The following is a 17,173-nucleotide window of genomic DNA, read 5'->3' on the forward strand; positions in this document are numbered from 1 at the left end:
GTTTTGTAGTTCAGCTGTTTTCTACTTCTCGACATAAATCTTTCTGAACTTTGCTGATTCCTAAAGTAGTACCTAACTAGGATAAGCCAAAGGGACGCCTTAGTCTCCTTTGGGGTAAATAGCTTAATTTTCTTCCGGAGATGTTACAATCCTATGGCACATGCTAAAACTTGATGCTGAATGGCCTGACTTCCCACGTCATTGTAACCCTGCAGAGTGACAATGGAAGCTCACTTATACCTGAAATGATTAATATTTTAGGCCAATAATGTGCAACTATCGTTTATTATTGGGGAAGGTGGAGAAAGGATGCTTGTGGAATAGTGACCACACCACTATCAGACATATTTTCTTCCTTACAAAAATATGGCCTAATTAAAGCAGTTCTAAGTATAAGTATGTTTTTCTTTTTCAGTTCTGCAGAAGCATCTTGCAGTCTATCATCTTCCTCAGATCAATATCTTGCTGTTGATCAACAGATTAGTGATCAAATCCCCCATTAATCTATCCTGTAGAAAGCACATTTGAAATGACGCCATGATTATCCATCTTCTAGAAGGATTCAGCTTTGTCACATTTGTGTCCTCCTCATCTGTCACCTTCTCATTTTAATACTGGGCCATAACTCAGAAACATTATTTTTGTGACAATTTCTAAAAGATCCCCTCTGACTTCCCTTAGTTCTTCTGTGCCTCAGATAAAATTAAAAAAAAAAAATTAGCTATCATAACCTCTGTCTAACCTCTAACATCAAACCAGGGAGACTTAGTGATGTTAAGTAGAAATCCTTGGGCGTTTTATTCCATGTTCTCCATCTTTATTTCCACTCAACTCCCAGGTTTGGGTGGTGGTAACCAGTTGTCTGGTGTCATGCTGTTGAAATGCTAATGGAGTCCACTGCTCTACAGTCCCGGCAAGGGACTGTCACTATTGGTCAGTATTGAGCTGACCACCAGTGCGATAAAGTTCCAAGGGACCAAGGCCAAATTGCCCAGTAGGCAGAGTGGGTCCTTGCCTTCTTTTCTCCCTTTCCCCCACGCTGAGCTGCCTCCCTACTGCTCAAGTGCCCACGACACAATTTAGACTCTAACTCCTCCTATAATGTATCCCACCTCTAACTCAGATCCCTTGGAATATATTATCCTCCAAAAGTGAGGCAGTTCCCTCCTCGTCCACCTTTTTCACAAATCAAAACTCAGTCCTTCTTGATTTGAACTGACCTCAGGTTAGTGTCAGGATAAAGCAAGCAGATTCCTAACTGTAAATTGTGGGTAACACCCCTTTAAAGCATTCACATTTTTTTTTAATGTTTAAATTTTTTAACTGATTTTTTTTAAATAGAAATTACATCTGGCTGAAAAAAAAAACAAGTATAAAATGATATACAGTCCTTGTCTGTCATTTTCTGGGTCTTCTCAGCCTCTGCCCCACAGAAACCACTTTTCTTAATTTCTATGTCCATCCAGTTTCCTTATGTCTATGTACGCAAATGTAAACATAGATATTAATCCCCTTGGCTTTATACTCAAGAAGTAGGACATTATATGCAATGCTTGGATCCTTGCTTTTTAAAAAAAATAATTAAAAAATCTTGTATATCTTTTCATATTTTAATAAGAGGTAACTGAATATTCTTTAGAGTTGCATAATCTTCTGGTAAATGAATGACTTACCTAATCGATTGAAGAACTTGTACTGTTTCCAAACCTTTTCTCTTCAAAACAATGCTGCAAAAAATAAGCTTGTATAGGTGACTTATATGTTATTTTCTGAACACTGAGAATTTCCTAACAGGCAGGTCTGCTAACTCCTGATCCTACCACTGCTATTTTTCCCAAACTACACGAAGGAATTTAGCATTCCACTTAAGAAGGTTAAAAATATACCAGATTTAGAAACTATATAGTGTTCGAATTAACCAATGCTTCATCTAATTACTCTGCAGGTTTTCAAAGCTCTAAAACTATTTTTTCTTAGCCTTCTACCTGATTCCTTCCTTTCCAGGTTCATATCCAACCCCTTAAACCTCTTCCCCAGACCTACTCTCCATCTTTTATCATCTTTGTCCAGTATATTGCCCATCAAAAATATGTATTATTTATTGAGGACTTGTTACATACCAGATACACACTACCCTGTTCGCTCCTCCCAAGAACCCAATGAAATAAGAATTCTATGAGGAAACTAAAGTTCAGAGACGTTGGGTAATTTGCCCAAGGCTGTACCATGACTAAGCAGGGGCAGAGCTGATCCTTGGGTGTCTCTGATTCCAGGGCTAGGGTCCCCCTCAGCACACTCCCTGCTAGGCTCCTTCTCTTGAAACATAGGATATCTTGAGATAATAATTGGGGCATAAGGGATATTCAAAGAATTCTCATTCTTCTCTCTCTCTCTCTCTCTCTCTTCTTTGGCTGAAACTTTTTTTTTTTTTTTTAACTACAAATACCACCGTAAGCTACATGAAGACAGACACCAGTCTGCTTAACATTATTTATTTGGAGCATAGAAATAATACCTTTTTGTTCATTGCTCGGGTCTGTCATCCCACCAAAGTCTATTTAATCAGATTTTAGTATTAATATTCTCTATAGCTTAGCAATTACTTTAACGAATTAGATAACCCCTGTCAATAGGCTTGCATTCCATTGAATAGAGGTTCCATGTGAAATGAATATTACACATGGGGTCTATATTATAGATCTATTTGGCTTACTTACTAGTAAACCATAAGCTTGAATATAACATACTGTTTTTCTGAACATGAAGCTAATAACTTTTTTCCCCCAGAACCATTTGGGATTACAAAAGCCTAAACTTTCAAAAGATAAAAAATCCAAAATATCAAAATGTTTTCTAAACTAACCTTGTCTCTGGTTCCTTTTGTTTCCTGGGCCAGCGGTGAGAAGAGTTCATCCTAAGCATCAGTGCGTGCCCAACCAGCAAAGTTTTGGTTGTTAAGATCCCCTGGCTTGACTGTTGGTTTGCATCTGGGAGTTAGTAATAAATCTGCTTGGAAATATTCCATCCAACCCTTTTTCTGGTCTTGTTCTTAATACTGGAGAGAAACTAAGCTCATCTTTCTATATGTTAGCTTTAAGAATGATCAGTTAAGCATCCTGACAATTGAAGAGGTAAGGCCAGGGTCCCAGTGGGTGTTAGCAAAGGGCTAATGGTGTGACTGACCCTCCATACCTGCTTATGCATTGCTTCAACTAATCCAGCCAGCAGTAGTTTGGAACCTAAAGGTGCCCGGGCTATTTTCAGCAGCAAGGATAGGAGGAGGCACGATTCTCCTTCATATACCCTAAACTATCTCTCTCTAAAATTGGATATTTATACATCACGTTATATCAATGTGTGCTGTTCCGAACCATTACAAGGGAAAGGGATTCTATGCTCAAACACATTTTAAAAATTGGGGGGGGTGGTAAGTAGACTTTTTTACAGCAGAGTTTCTACAGGCATTTGATATAATACTGTACACTTGGAATCTAAGAACAAGGAACCTAAAAAACAGATCCCAGGCACGTTTTCTGTTTTTTTTTTTTCTTTTTTAATTTAATTTAATTTTTTAAATTTACATCCAAGTTAGTTAGCATATAGTGCAACAATGATTTCAGGAGTAGATTCCTTAATGCCCCTTACCCATTTAGCCCATCCCCCCCGCACAACCCCTCTAGTAACCCTCTGTTTGTTCTACATATTTAAGTCTCTTCTGTTTTGTCCCTCTCCCTGTTTTTATGTTATTTTTGCTTCCCTTCCCTTATGTTCATCTGTTAAGTGTCTTAAAGTCCTCATATGAATGAAGTCATATGATATTTGTCTTTCTCTAATTTCACTTAGCATAATACCCTCTAGTTCCACCCACGTAGTTGCAAATGGCAAGATTTCATTCTTTCTGACCGCCGAGTAATACTCCATTGTATATGTATACCACATCTTCTTTATCCATTCATCCATCGATGGACATTTGGGCTCTCTCCATACTTTGGCTGTGGTTGACAGTGCTGCTATAAACATGGGGGTGCATGTGTCCCTTCAAAACAGCACACCTGTATCCCTTGGATAATACCTAGTAGTGTAATTGCTGGGTCTTAGGGTAGTTCTAATTTTAGTTTTTTGAGGAACCTCCAGACTGTTTTCCAGAGTGGCTGCACCAGTTTGCATTCCCACCAGCAGTGCAAAACAGATCCTCTTTCTCTGCATCCTTGCCAACATCTGTTGTTGCCTGAATTGTTAATGTTAGCCATTCTGACAGGTGTGAGGTGGTATCTCATTGTGGTTTGATTTTTATTTCCCTGATGATGAGTGATGTTGAGCATTTTTTCATGTGTTGGTTGGCCATCTGGATGTTTTCTTTGGAGAAGTGTCTATTCATATCTTTTGCCCATTTCTTCACTGGATTTTTTTTTTTTTTTGGAGATGTTGAGTTTGATAAGTTCTTTTTAGATTTGGATACTAACCCTTTATCTTATATGTCGTTTGCAAATATCTTTTCCCATTCTGTCAGTTGCCTTTTAGTTTTGCTGATGGTTTCCTCCACTGTGCAGAAGCTTTTTATTTTGATGAGGTCCCAATAGTTCATTTTTGGTTTTGTTTCCCTTGCCTCTGGAGCCATGTTGAGTAAGAAGTTGCTGTGGCCAAGGTCAAAGAGGTTTTTGCCTGCTTTCTCCTCAAGGATTTTGATGGCTTCCTGTCTTACATTGTCTTTCATCCATTTTGAGTTTATTTTTGTGTTTGGTGTAAGAAAGTGGTCCAGTTTTGCTTTTCTGCATGTCACTGCCCAGTTTTCCCAGCACCACTTTCTGAAAAGACTGTATTTCATTGCATATTCTTTCCTGTTTTGTCAAAGATGAGTTGGCCATATGTTTGTGGGTCCATTTCTGGGTTCTGTATTCTGTTCCATTGATCTGAGTGTCTGGTTTTGCACCAGTACCCAGGCACAGTTTCTGAAACATCTCACAGATTGGGCCAGTTCAGAACACTGAAAAGTTAAAGGCAAAGCTCTATGGTACACAGACTGAAAGTGAAGCATGGGTTGGCTTCAGGTGGCCACGTTGTTCTGCTAGATCACTGTCCACGTGTCTGATGTGCATTTTGTGGCTGTTGTCACTCTTACTTTCGGCTCCATCCTGAGCCCACTCTACTTCATTTGCCTTCCTTGGTCTTTGGGAAAGCAGTTTGCCATAAGACCTCTGGATCTTCTGTTCCAGGTTGAAACTTCTGGGGAACCATTGACTGTTAATTGGGCAGCTTACCTGGGTTTAACTCTAAAACAGAAATTCCTGGGGTGCCGGGGTGGCTCAGTCAGTTAAACATCCAACTCTTGATCTCTGCTCAGGTCATGATCTTACCGTTTGTGGGATTGAGCCCTATGTCAGGCTCTGTGCTGACCGTGTGAAACCTGTTTAGGATTCTCTCTCTCTCTCTCTCTCTCTCTCTCTCTCTCTGCCCTCTGCCACTTGCACTCTCTCCCTCAAAATAAATAAATAAATATTTCAAAAAGATAAATAAAATAAAGCAGAAATGCCTCTGAAAGAGCATTCCCTTTCTTAACCACAAAAGCCCACAAGCCACTGTTCAAAACTTAAGAGCTTCCCATTCTTCATCTTTCTCTCTAAGTTCTCAACTTCTGCTCTTCTAAGATAAACCAGCTCTTCAGTCTAAACCCTGTTCTCACAAACAACCTGCCTTATCCCAACAGTAACCTTTGGGCATTTTTTAATCTAATGTTTTCATCATTTTTATAACCAATCTACATGGTCTTTATTTTTACATTCTGGCATTTAAATTTACTGTGGAGAAGTCTGGGACCACCCTGAATTTCCCCCCCTTTGAATGTGATTATCTTTTCTATCTGGATTCCCAAAGAAATCTCTGTCTTTAAGGTTTAAAAACCTAGCCAAAGTATGTTAGTGTCAGTCACTCCATCATCAGTATTTTCTGAGAGATGTTCCTCTTTGCTTTGGGGGATTTTCTGTTCCATATGAATAGAGGTCACACCAATTTCTTTAGATCTGGCTGATGGGTGACAAATGCATGTGTTCTAATCCAGTATGATCAATTCACCAGCTCTGAGTGTTGCTTCTAATGCACTCTTCTGTGGAGCAAAAGATAGCTGTGCTGATCTTGAGGGCTGGATGCTGTTCCATTTTCTGAGATTTCATTTTGTTTCCTATACCAGGGCAAGGCCAATCATGGTGGCTCATCCCCCTTCTGCCTCTGATATGATTCTGTCATGGTATTTAGGGCTTTCACGCTATAGGTTTCTCCTTGACCTTCCCCAGAGTGTTCACTCACCCCTGAGCCCACTTCTACAACCTGGAGTGTACTAAGGAGAACTCACAGGTTTTCTAAAATCAGTGCCTTCTGGAGGCACCTGGGTGGTTCAGTCCAGTAAGCATCTGACTCTTGATTTTGGCACAGGTCATGATCTCACAGTTCTTGAGTTCAAGCCCCATGTTGGGCTCTGGGCTGACAGTGAGGGAACTTCTTGGGATTCTCTCTCTCTCCCTCTCTTTCTGCTCCTTCCTGGCATGTTCTCTCTCTCTCTCTCCCTCCCTCCCTCAATAAACAAACTTTAAAAATTTTAAATTAATCAAGTCAAATCACTGTTTTCCCCTAATATTGCTCCTCATTCTAGGGAACAGGTGGAAAGCTTTATTTGCCTCCTATGGCACCTTCTGTTTCTTCCCCTAGGCCAACAGTTGTTGATGTTTATCCAACTATGTTATTTTTATGGGTGATGGCCACTAAAGTGAGTTTGGGATATTATTTATCTTGCCCTATTTTAGTTTTACTATTTTATTTTGGAATTGGAAGAGGGAGATTCTGCAAGTCTCCCTCGTTACTTAATATTAAATAAGTATTTCAGTTATGATCTAGGTATCAGCAACACTTCCAAAGGAACCATCAATGCACTCCTTCACAAGGCAGAAAGGAGACTGATGTGAAGTGCATGGTCACTGCTTGTTTCGTATCCTCTGGTGCTGGCTGGCCAAAGACACTCCGATGACCACTCCAGGAATCTGTCCTGAAGAGTTTTTCAGGTCACAATCAAGGTGAAGGGCAAGGGAGAGTTCCAGCTACCTGATGGGAGTTTACCTCTGGAGTGTGGGTAGTGTCTGACCTCTAAAAACCTGAAAACTCCCTGAGAGTAGTTATATTTTAAGCTTTTAACAGCCAATTACTTTATACTGAGACTAGTAGAAGAATGGAGTACTGGAGAGGAAAATGAGCCGGAAGAAGGAGAGGACACTGGGGCTGACCTCTGAGGAAGGCAGTTTCCTCTCTTCAGGGTCTAAGTCATTTTTGTCATAGAAAAGCCCCCTCCACATATTTTGCTTCCTGGTTCCTTGCTCCATGCTTTCTTTGGCTTTAAATTTCTTCCTTAACTGTTCAGGTGCCAGCTCGTCTTTTAATATTAGTTTTAGCACAACAGTGGTCCATACTTGTCATCTAATCTGCAGGGGAAATTTTCTTTATAGTGATAGTCAACCATATCTGTATGAGGGACTATGGCTTTTCTTAGTTAGGGAAGAGAAATTTCTGTAAAACCCAGTTTGGAGCAACATGCCATGATTTATCCTATTGTAATAACTTCCTGTGATCAAGCAGCAAGTTGGTATATTTTTAAGCTGCTTACAAAATAAAATACAGAAATACTGCCTAATCTAGTGGCATTATGTCAACATAGGATCTGTGCTAGATCAAAGAAGATACAGCAACTTACAACATAAATATTTTCTTTTATAGTGACTGACTTACCCATAAATAAAGTATAAAATGCATATGAGATGTTTAGTATATACCAAATTTGATTAAAATTATTTAAGTCTTAAAATAGTCATGTAACCCATAGAGGGAAAAGCATTAAAATGAAATGTCAAATACTTAAGAAAGGAAAATTAGAAAGTCAAATCTAAAAATCAAATACAAATACATATTGAGTCTAATAATCAAATACATACTTTTCCTGATTTACTTTCAATTGTGTTTGCACACATTAAAATATTTTAAAAACTAAAAAAGAAATTTAAAGACTAGATAGAAAGATTGGGTAAATGTTATAATTCAGTCTGCTCACTGGGCAGGAGATACCTTGCTTCATATAATCTGCTAAAACTATTTCCAAGCCAGTACCCTTTTTTTAAAGGATTGGATTTCCACCATATGCATTTGCCACTCACTAAAGGCTCCTTCTTGGCCGTGACGAAAATTATTTCTGAATATTATGGGTTCATATGCTAATGACACCTCTTTGTGCATATGTTTTTTATTTTCAAACCAAAGTGAAATTAACTTACATGACACATGAATAACTCCAATTATTGAAAGAACAAATTATGCCTCAGGAGGAGAAATCCAGCTGCTTGTTTTTACAAATATATCTGGAAATGTCTGTTTCTTTTAGAGGAAACACCATCATGATAGTTATGACAAGGCTCTAAAGCCCCGAGAACCACCTAGAGCACTAGATTGTTTGTTTTTCCAGCATCTGAGAAACAGGGAAGAAAGATTCTAGAAGTCGGAGACTTTAACTGCCATATTCACCACTAGCAAACACACACACACACACAAACATGTTTCTCTTCCGTTTAAATTGCCACTAAAGAAAAACGATTGTACTTTATTCTGTCTGGCATAGCAAAGGTAGAAAAAACACGTACAACAGCCAATAGCAATAGATACTATCAGGAAAAAGTAACTGAAGGTGAGACATCTGGCTGTAGAAAAAAATCTGAACAGAAAACCATATGAGGTTTTTCTTTCCCCAAAGTAAGAACGGGTGTTGTAGAAGCACTATATGTATTTATTATAGCAGTCGGCTTCTCTCTGCAGCTGCACGTCTGCACACAACGGCTTCTTCAGCCAGCGGCACTCTCCTGGCAACCGAGAGTATGTTTTTCCAGGGCTGGCAGTGGATCTGTTGAGGCACAGGAAAAGGTTCTTGCCACATAACACCACTATTCTCTTGATCTGCCTGTAATTCTCAGAACCATCACGTAGTGCATCTGGCGTTCAAGAGCATCGTGTGTAGTGATACCACGAGTACAACCAGGCGGCTGAAAATCTTTCCAAAGTAAGCACAAGGCGGATAAATACCACAGGTATCCAGATTGTGTTCGAGTGTTCGTTCCCCCTATTCGGGAATAACAGTTGCTCAACTCCATTAAGGGGAGAAAGGATCCTGGATGAGTACTAAAAGTGCCCCCTCATAGTGGTTTGTTTTTAACTCGTACAGTATTTTCTATTTTTGTTCCAAATTGTCACCTTAAAGAAGCTGATGTATTCACATCCTCTCAGTTACTGAGGATCTGGACTGCAGCTTCTTCAGGACCCCCTTCTCCCTGTTTCCAGAACTTCAGCTTCACACACACACACACACACACACACACATACACATGCACGCATGCATGCATGCATGCACATGACTCTCCTCAGCTGCTTCTTCAAAAGCAGTCTCATGTGGCAGGAGGATAAGTCAAGTTTACAAAATACATTTGTCATTCATGTTACTCTAAAATAAAGAAGATTTTCTAGACCTGATAGAGCAGTTTAACAGGCAGGAAACCTCACTATATTGTAGAAAGAAGCCGTCTTTGATTTCTCTGAAGCCTTGAGTCCTTAGTCCTCACGGGGAGAAATTAACCATGTCTGGCTGAGTGGCATGAAAGCAGATGAGGTTTGTAGATCTGCCAGATCTCTATCTGCCGGTTGGGAACTCTTGCTTTCTTCGCTAACTCTGAGTGATTATCTAAATGGACCTACTGGTTGGGTGGACTGTTACAAGGTGAGGCAGTGTGTTAGCTCAAACTGCTAGTTACAAAAATACTCGTGGCTTAGAAGCAACAGAAATTTCTGTCTCACGGTTCTGGAGGTTGGGAAATCCAAGATCAAGGTGTTGGCAGATTTGGTGAGAACCCACTTCCTGCTTGTCTTCTCACAGTGTGGGTATGGCAGAGGGATGAGGGAGCTCTCTGGCGTCTCTTCTGTAAGGGCATTAATCCCATTCATGGGGGCTCCAGCCTGAGGACCCCATCACCTCCTAAAGGCCGCCCTCCTAGCACCATCACATTAGGGATTAAATTTCAACACCTGAATTTGAGGGACGCATTCAGTGTATAGAAGATGGCCTGTGACATTCAACCTAGCAAATGGTACTCCGCCACAATGCACCCAACTGCCTCCCTCCTATTCTCTTGCTTTCTTCTGCATTCTTGTCTTCTAAGCTCTGATTATGTTTTCAATCGTATTCTTTTCCATTCCTCCGTACCATCACTGCAAATCTCCTTTCTTTTGGGTCAATGAAACCTATTAGTAGAACCTACAGAAAATGCTGAGCTTTATGGAGGCATGACAACCAAAGAGGCTGCTGAGTTCTGAACTACTAAGAAACCATGGTTAATTACATGGGCCAACATGATTTTGAAATGGAAAACCTAAGGCAGAAAATAGAAAAGCTGCTGGTGTGCTCCTTAAAGTCTGGATAAAGTCGGGCACCTGGGTGGCTCAGTGGGATAAGCATCCAACTTCAGCTCAGGTCATGATCTCATGAGCCCCACATTGAGCCCCACGTTGGGCTCTGTGCTGACAGCAGAGAGCCCACTTTGGATCCTCTGCCCCCCTCTCTCTCTGCCCCTGCCCTGCTCTCTCTCTCGCTCTCTCTCTCAAAAATAAGTAAAAACATTTTTTTTAATCTAGATAAAGTTAATTTCAAATGCCAGCCCGTGTTTCGTGGAAAAATTGAATCCGATCAATGAAGGACAAAGCCACTTGAATTTTCAAGGTCACTTCAGGTTTCTGGCTCTTGCCTCTTCTAACTTGTCACAGTTTAGGAACCGCCTCTCTGGCCCTGCGCTGTACTGCAGTCACCCAGACGAGACTTGTAGCCTTTCCTCAGTTTTCACCACAAACCACTCACCGAAGACGTTTTTGTGCGTGACAGACTTCAGTGAAGGTGTCAGACACTGGAGTCATTTACATTGCATCAAAGCCAGAAATTTAAAACAGAATATTGGCAGCTAGGGATTTTATACCTCAGGTTCCCCTCACATCCTCTGCTGTTCACCTTCTCCTTTCCTTCCTTATTTCTTTGACCTTTCTTTCCTAAGGGCAAAGAAGAATCAGAACATTCTTTCTTCTTTTTTTTTTTTTTTTTAAGTTAATTTACTTATTTGAAAGAGACAGATGCGGGGGCACAGAGAGAGAGGGAGAGAGAGAATCTGATGCAGGGCTCAAACTCACAAACCATGAGACCATGACCTGGGCTGAAATCAAAAGTCGGACGCTTAAACGATTGAGCCACCCAGGTGCCCAGAGAACATTCTGTTTTCTTTTTCAGGATAGTTTGGCTGTCTGCGATCCAAACCCTTACACTAAACTATTACCTTCCTTTGTATATCAACAGAAGTTCTTTATTCAAAAGTCTCCATGCCATTTCCTTTGAAAGTGGAAGACATTGGTGGGACGGATGGCCAGTGGGGAGGAAGTGGTTTTATTTTGTATTGCTATTAATGGCCATTATATTACCAGAAACAAGCTGCTAATAAATAGAATACACCCAGGGGAGTTAGGGTGACGCTACTAGAAGTGTGAGAATGAAATCGTTCCAATTGTTGTGATTGTTTGATCCTCCCATCCATTTTCTTTTATTTTTTTATTTAAAAAAATTTTTTAATGTTTATTTTTTAGAGAGAAAGAGAAAAACAGAGCACAAGCAGGGGAGGGGCAGAGAGAGAGACACAAAGAATCCAAAGCAGGCTCCAGGCTCTGAGCTGTCAGCACAGAGCCCGACGCGGGGCTTGAACTCACAAGCCATGAGATCGTGACCTGAGCTGAAGTCAGACGCTTAGCTGGCTGAGCCACCCAGGTGCCCCCTCCCATCAATTTCCAGTGACTGATGACCAAAGATCCTTAAAAAATAGGTTCTATTTTTAGATAGAAGTGCTAGAGATGGCTTTCTTCTATCACACATGGGATTTGAAAGTTTTCAGATTCTTTCCTGAATTAAAATATTACAAGGACACCCTTGCAAATCAATTGTTCCTTACATGTTTTCCTCACCATTCTGACACTAAATGGGTCTCTAAGGAGAAAGATGGCCAAAATGGGTAGATGGTCTAATCAACAGTGTATGTGTCATATACTCAGAAGGAACAAGAGAACATCAAAATTGGGTCTTACTCTTTCAAAGATTCTCAAACTTTAAGTTGCATAAGAAAACCCCAAAGTTTGTAGTTCAAGAAGCTGGATGGGACCCAGGAATTAGGATAGTTATCAACGTCACTAAGTGGTTCTAATGCAGGTTGTCCTGAGACCACCTTAAGAAATACTGCAGGCTGGGAGAGCTGTTACAGTGGGGGAGGGGAAGGAGAATGGTGGGGAGAGGAAGGGCTTCTTCCTAAGCCATAGGTATTTTTTTAAAAACAAAAGAAATGCTATACCACTGAAGCAGGACACTGAGAGTCAGTGATTATATCCAAACATGGAAATGAGTGAGTGATCTGTTTAAGCAAACAGGTAGTATCCTATGGTTGATCTTAAAAATTTGCCTAGTTAAGGAAAGTGCAAAGGTGATAGATATTCAAATATCTAACATCTGGATGGCTGGCACCAAAATCCGGAAAATTCTTTACTGTGTCAGGCATTGACCTGTTAGTTGCTGGATCACAAAGAGGTCCAGGGGTCACTACACTTAGTGGAACCCTTGGAGGACTTTAGCTAGTTCATTCTTTTAACAGCTGGTGGTTAAATTGTATACATCAGCTGACTGGTGCCCACCAGCTGGCCCTGACTGTCAGCCTGGAGTAGTGTAGTGCTCCCCGGCCCCCCCAGAACACCTGTAAGCAAGGACTCTGCCACTCTCTCCCCCTCTTTCCTTTCTTCCTTTTTTCTGTTCTCTATTCCCTTTTGTTTTCATCTCTTTTCTCCCCTTCTGCCATCCAGTGGCCTTCAGGTTAGCTCAGCACAGTGTTTTTCACCTGGCACATATAATTAGTATTCATCAAATTAAACACCCATATTTAGCACTACAGGTAGTATTGAAAGGCAAAGAAGAACAACACAAGTGCTCCCTAAGATGAACAGACTCAGAAAGCCTGAATGGGGGCGCCTGGGTGGCTCAGTTGGTTAAGTGTCTGACTCTCAGTTTCGGCTCAGGTCATGATCTCAGAGTTCATGAGTTTGAGCCCAGTGTCGGGCTCTGCGCTGACAGTGAGGATGGTGCCTGCTTGGGATCCTCTCTCTCTCCCTCTCTCTCTGCTCCTCCCCCACTCATGCTCATTCTCTCTCTCTCTCAAAAATGAATAAATAGAAAGAAAGAAAGAAAGAAAGAAAGAAAGAAAGGAAGGAAGGAAGAAAGCAAGCCTGAATAATTGTGTGCCATTGTAAAAACTGCCACTTGGTTGACAGAGGCCAGGATAACCCTGGAGCCCACAGTTCTGCCCAAGGTGACTTCACTTGTTCCCTCTGGATGTCCCCATGCTTGCTGAGGGCCCTCACTCTCCCCTCCACCCAAACTGACCAGGAGTTCTAAGGAAAGAGCAGAATCAGAAGCTCTGGATGTTTCTATGCTCTCAATCTGGTCACCACTCAAGTGCAACTGTACTGGCCTAGTTTCTCCACCATGGAGATAACATCACTTGGTAACAACGTTCATCTTTTTCTTCAACAATGTTTAGGGTATTACGAATCTAATCTTTAAAATAGTCCTATGTTAATATAGTACTTCAAAAAAATTAAGCCAATGAGAAAGAAAGCTAGGTGGTTGTCCAAAAATAAAGGGTGCATTTCCTCTCTACCGCTTTTTGGTTGATCTTCAAAGGAATGCAAGTTTGAAGAAAAGTGCTCTCAAGTTTTGATGCTGGGGACAAATTCCTGCGTCTGTGAGTCTAACGAGAAAAGGAGTGGGTGAATGTGGCATAGATAAAAACAGGTATTTTTTTAGGGCTTGTCACTATTTTTGTGAGCTGGAAACTTGTTTTTAATCTTGCTGCAAAGTTGATTGGAGAGCCTTCAGGAAGCCCTATGAGCACTGAGTGATCTAGGAGAAGTGGGGTGTATTTTAACACAGGAACACTCTTTGGTTTTGAAAAGCACAGTTTACACGAGTATTTTTGATCAGGGAGCATTCAGAGCAGAGGCTTTGTTGTTAAGAGAGCCTCGGGATCCAGTAAAAGCTTCAACAGTTACCGTGGGACCCCAAGGAAGGTCCTCAGCCCCCCTCCACCTCAGTTTTCTCATCTGTTCATAGAGATAAGTCTACTCTGCTGTTGGCTTATTGTGATTATTAAACAGAAATGCATGACAAATATTTAGTATGGTTCCTGATATAGCCTAAAGACTCAAGTCATTGGCATCAATTTAATTACATTTGCCAAAGGGGGAAAGGAGAAATGCTCAAATAAAGACCCCATTGATAAATACAGGAGTAGTAGATGGTGGCCATCAAGAGTTGCCTCAGGTATCAGCCAGTACCAGCCACAATGTCGCCCACTTGTCGCAAATATTAAATCCCACTGTGATTTATTTAAACACACGTAAAAGATTTTCATTATCACTATATCAGCTTGATCCTTTGAGATGTTGTATCTCCTTGCATCTCTCTTGCCACATTACTCTTTCTTTCCGTGTGAGATCTACTATTTGTTGACTCAAGTTTTCCTTTGTTGGTATGGGCTTTTCTTAAATGCGGAGGTTCTTCATTTGTGTGCGTGGGGTACTGGAGATTCAGTTAGATTGTTTGGTGTTTCTGTTTGTGCAGCCAGATTGGGTGAAGATCCCAAGTTCAGTGGAGCAAGAGGGTGGCTGAGTGTGCTGTAGGGAGGGCACTTTATTGGCTAGTCTTTGCCAAGGACAGCCCCTCCCTCCTGGACATCGCAGCGCCTGCAGCTCTGTTCAGATTCCTCCTTATTCTCTCAATTCCTGTTGTGCAGAAATCCAACCACCTTACTACACATGCTTTGTTCCCCCAAGTACTCACTCTGAGCCCCTCCCTATCCCCAGCATTCTCCATCTCTGGGTTAGAGCACTCTGGGTGGGCTCTCACTCTTTTTCACCCTCTCTCTTGTCTTCCTTTTGGACTTCTGTTTTCTCTTTGAGCTGATCTCTCTTTAAATCTGTCTTTTAGGGATTTCTCATGGCTTCTAGTTCACTGTGGATTTACTTTCTTGTTTTCCAGTATATTTATGGTTTGCTTATGTGTTTGTTATCACTTTTTCCAATATTTCTACAGATTTGAGGTAAGAGAGCTTACTACAGCATGTAGTCAGCCTGTCATCTTGACTGGGAACTTTTAATCATGTATCTAAGAGGAAAAACATTAATAGGACCTTTAACCATTATAAAGTATCAATATCAGAAAAAATACCCAACGGGTCATCTTAAAGGAATCACCTAATGTTTGGGTTTACACAATGCAAAAAAAAAAAAAAAAACTGAAAAATACAACCATCCACAAGTATTGGTAGCATGTATATGTCAGTGTAGAGTTTGCATCTAGTAATAAAAAATAAGATAAATGTCCTAAAGAAGCAAATTGTATAGGTTTTTCACTTTTTGAACTATGTTGCAAGAAAAACAATGTTTACATTAATGAGTATTTCTTTCCTATCCCTAAGAATTTATTAGATCTAAAGATAGAGCTTCTAGAAAAGTGCTGAGTGCTTTAAATGACATGTAATTTATTATTGGGAATTTAAAAAGTTTTATATTCTTCAGAGAAAGGTTTTTCTTAGATTCCAGACTTATGGTATAAATGCTAGCAGAGTATAAGCTGGAATCAAAGTCAACTAAAGCTGGGTCAATACTGCTTTTACTTAAAGTGTTTTCCATTTAGTGGGGGAAAAAAATGAATGTAAATTGGTATTGAAAGATGTCCATGGGATAGAGATTAATTAACTTCTGATAAATGAGCTAGAGGTGATTTCTATAAATTTTTATAACTATGTCAGAACAGGTTGTGTATCATCTCTCACTTTTGAGAGAAAGCACTGGCTCAGAAGCTATATTCAGCAAGTATCTCTCTATAACACCATTAAAATAAATTTGAGGGCAAAGGGTGAACCATCAAGAAATGTATACATTTACTGAAGAGATTTTTTTTCCACACCAGTAAATTGATGTAAGTTACTTCAGCATCTTGATTCAACAAAGAATATTAAAGGAAAATCCCAGTTTTCAATAATGGTAGCACATTTAATAGCACACTCTGCAAGTACAAAATTAGTCTTTCCTTCAAATGGACTAATCATTCAATGTGAAAATTCCTTGGAAATTTTCTTGAAAAAGCAAGAAAATTAACATTTTTGTAGTCTGTGAGTGAACAGAAAAAAGACACATTTGTATCAATTATACATATTACCCAATAGTTTAGGATTTTCATGTTGAAATGTCTCAAAATAACCCATTTAACTTTTGTTCTCAAATTTTCATATTTTAGTAACTTAATTTAGTCAACAACATTGATTTTATTAAGATAGGTATACCTCTTTGTAGAAGAAAATCACCAAACTTTCTTTTGGTTAAAATAATTGAATTGGCTAGTCTTTGCCAAGGACGGCCCCTCCCTCCTGGACATTGCAGCGCCTGCAGCTCTGTTCAGATTCCTCGTTATTCTCTCAATTCCTGTTGTGCAGAAATCCAACCACAATTGTTTATTATTGTAACTTTTTGTTATTCTATTCAAGTACAGCACTGCAAAATGTTTCAGATTTCACTGATCAATTCATTGAATTATAATTCACCTCAAAATTTTGGAAACTATCTGCTTTAGATAGTTTTATGAAAAATATAATCAGATTTTCTGATATAGCCACAAAATCAGCCTAGAAAATTCATTTTTATACAGTTTTTTAAGTTTATTTATTTATTTTGTGAGAGAGAGAGAGAAAGCACTCATGCACGTCCAGGGGTAGGGTAGAGAGGGAGAGAGAAAAATCCCAAGCAGGCTCCCCATTGTCAGTCCAGAGCCTGATATGGGGCTCAATTCCACAAACTGAGATCATGACTTAAGCTGAAATCAAAAGTCAGATGTGTAACTGACTGAGCCACCCAGGCGCCTTGAAAATGAGTTTTTACTACATTACTATGTTCTTTCCAATCGCTGAATATTGGGTTTTCTTTTAAGTTGCTAAATACAACTAAGTTTGACATTAGATGAAGTAAATTTTCA

At 40.0% G+C, this 17,173-nt stretch overlaps 1 protein-coding gene across 6 annotated transcripts in view; it reads left to right on the forward strand.

Moving 5' to 3' along the window:
- FYB1 (FYN binding protein 1) overlaps positions 1–17,173 on the forward strand; it is a 161,826-nt gene that overhangs the window by 64,418 nt on the left and 80,235 nt on the right. The gene's annotated exons all lie outside the window — the stretch shown is intronic.

The sequence above is a fragment of the Panthera uncia genome, assembly GCF_023721935.1.
Source record: "Panthera uncia isolate 11264 chromosome A1 unlocalized genomic scaffold, Puncia_PCG_1.0 HiC_scaffold_17, whole genome shotgun sequence".
Taxonomy (NCBI): domain Eukaryota; kingdom Metazoa; phylum Chordata; class Mammalia; order Carnivora; family Felidae; genus Panthera; species Panthera uncia.